The 2,832-nt window shown below is 40.4% G+C and overlaps 1 non-coding gene across 1 annotated transcript; it reads right to left on the minus strand.

Moving 5' to 3' along the window:
* Positions 1-1,476: 1,476 nt before the first annotated feature.
* LOC130996303 (small nucleolar RNA R71) lies at positions 1,477-1,583 on the minus strand. The gene has a single exon (XR_009092488.1). It is a non-coding gene; the product is annotated as a small nucleolar RNA R71 (small nucleolar RNA).
* Between the last annotated feature and the right edge of the window lie 1,249 nt (positions 1,584-2,832).

Here is a 2,832-nt window from a genome sequence, read left to right on the forward strand (position 1 = left end):
ATACAATTCAGTTTTTATAATTGCATTCTATTTATTTATGTTTATGTTTTACTTTAGCATGTCTGGCTAGTTTCCTTTAGCTGATTCTAGGGTTTGTAAATAGTTGATTGAATTTATGTGATTTATTTGTTAATACTTTTGTGCCTTCCAGTTTCTGATTCATAATTCCTGGTACTTAATTCTTGTGAATTATCTGATCAATAGTTTGCATGTTTAGCTATTCGGTTTGAGACCTAGCGGAGATAACTGTTTAGCGGATTCAGGAATGTATGATATGATTTTAATCTTGAGACCTAGCGGAGATAGGTGGATCATAGGGAGCTATTCATAGGAACTTTTGGGAGTTAGTAGATTTTCTTGAGACCTAACGGAGATAGATAATTTGCTAATCTACGATCGTTGCTGCTCTAGCGAGAGTAATTGATTACTTAAGTGATCTCTCATCATAGCTGGATTAAACTGGTACATAGGATTAATAGATTTATTGCGTAGATTTAATTGATGAATTTACTACCCTAGGATCAGTTGTTTTTTATATTTGATTTTTCCTACGTCTTTTTAATTATTGTTAATTGCGTTTTAGTTTAAGTTAATTAAACCTTCATTCTTTCGTTAGCCTGAATATTACTAGAGTTTAATTAGGATTACTTAGAGTGATTCGTCATAATAGTCCCTGTGGATACGATACTCGGTTACTTAATTTGTGCTACAATTACACCGTGTTAGTTGCGGTAATTTGTTGCTAATAATTTAGTGATCAACTTTTTTGGCGCCGTTGCCGGGGATTATTTAGAATTTACTTTAATATTTCTGATTAGACTTAAGCATTATTTCAGGCGTTATAAGTTTTAATTTTATTTTATTTTTAGTTTTTAAAATTTCTGTTTTTGTTTGTTGTGTCAGGCGTGTATGATCACGAGATCCAAAGGAAAGGAACATCTAGTGCCTTTGAACTTGGAAATCGAAAAGCAATACAAAAGAGACAACCGCGAAAAGAAAAAGCTAGCAATGGTAGAGAATAACATGGACCTTCAAACTCTTGTGGAAGTCGTGACAAACCTTCAGAGGCAACTAGATGAAGAAAGAGAGCGCAACCGGGCTCCTCCACCAGAGCCACCACTGAATCACATGTATCAGCCTCGAGTTGATCAATTTCAAGGAGGCAAATGGGGACCAACTGTTCAGGCTACCACGTTCGAGCTGAAGCCGGGATTGATAAACATGGTGCAAGCTGAACAGTTTAGTGGAGCGGCTTCTGAAAATCCGCATGCTCACATTACCCAGTTCCTAGATATCTGCGACACTATTAAGCAGAATGGAGTGCCACCTGATGCCATCAGAATGAAGATGTTTGGATTCTCTCTCAGGGACAGAGCGAAGGAGTGGTTCAAGAGTTTGGACAGAGGTGCTATTACTGGATGGGAGGATTTGTGTAGAGCTTTCCTGGCAAAATACTTTCCTGCTTCTAAAGCTCAGAAAATCATTGCGGAGATTTCTCACTTTTCCCAGCTAGGAGATGAGACCATTCATGATGCCTGGGAAAGATTTCGTGAGCTGCTCAGGAACTGTCCACAACATGGTTTCACGGAGGATCAGCAAATCATTCACTTTTATAATGGTTTGACTGGTCTAACAAAAAGTATGGTGGATGCTACTGCAGGTGGATGTCTTCTCCATAGAAATACAAGGGAGGCTTATCGTGTGATAGAAGAGATGGCCTCCAATAGTTATCAATGGCCGAATGACATAAATTCTACGAGAAGAATTGCAGCTGTGCATGAGGAGAGAGATGATTTTAAGGAAAAATATGAAGCTCTTCAAAAACAGTATGAGTTGGAGAGAAAAGCATTGCTAGCTAAAATTCCTCAGCAACCGAGTTTATCTGATGTGTCACAGTTTGAAGATGCTAATTATGTCCAGCAGCAGTACCAATTCAATAGACCAAACTATCAGGGACATCAGAGCGGAAATCCACCGTATCATCCTAATAATAGGAATCATCCAAATTTTTCCTATTCAAATCCCAACAGTGTTGTGCAGCCTCCACCTGGGTTTTCTGTGTCTAGTGGAAGAGTAATCAATGAGCCAAAGAAAGATTCAATGGAGGAAATGATGAAGCAAGTATTGGTGAAGGTCACTGGGATGGAGACAAATTCGGCAAACATGGGGACCAAAATCTCCAACATGGAGCAAAACTTTTCAGCGTTGTCTAAGCAGGTGCAGATGTTGGAGATTCAAGTTGGTCAGATGGCTAACCAAGCAGCTGCACAGCACAAGCCAGGCCAATTTCCTAGCAACACTCAGTTCAATCCGAAGAGCCAACATCAACAATTTCAGCAAAATCAGCAATGTCATTCCATACTGGTGGTTGATACTACAGTTGAGGATGCAGAGCAGCGGGATCATACTGAGCAGAGGAATGACAAGGGAAAAGGAAAAGTAGTGGAGGACGACGATGATGACTTGGAGGAGCTTGCAGCGAAACAGACGCCTCCCCCTAAAAAGGATTCGAGCTCTTCTGCTGTTAAGGAGCCGGTTCCAACTCTTACGTTTCCCAGGCCAGAGTACAAGCCTGTAGCACCCTTCCCGAATAGCCTGGCAAAGCCGAAGATGGATGAGAAGTTTTTGGAGACATTTAAGAAGTTGGCTGTGAATATTCCTTCCGTGGAGATCTTGAGAAACAAGCCAAATGAGGTGCAAATTGTGAAGGTTGTGATGGAAAAGAAGAGAGCATTCAATGAATTTGAGGAGGTGCTCGCAGTGAAGGAGTATCAGTTGGCTCCAAAGAGAGAAGATCCGGGCAGCTTCAATATTCCTGTGAAGATTGGAAAG

Source organism: Salvia miltiorrhiza, chromosome 7 (assembly GCF_028751815.1).
Source record: "Salvia miltiorrhiza cultivar Shanhuang (shh) chromosome 7, IMPLAD_Smil_shh, whole genome shotgun sequence".
Lineage (NCBI taxonomy): Eukaryota > Viridiplantae > Streptophyta > Magnoliopsida > Lamiales > Lamiaceae > Salvia > Salvia miltiorrhiza.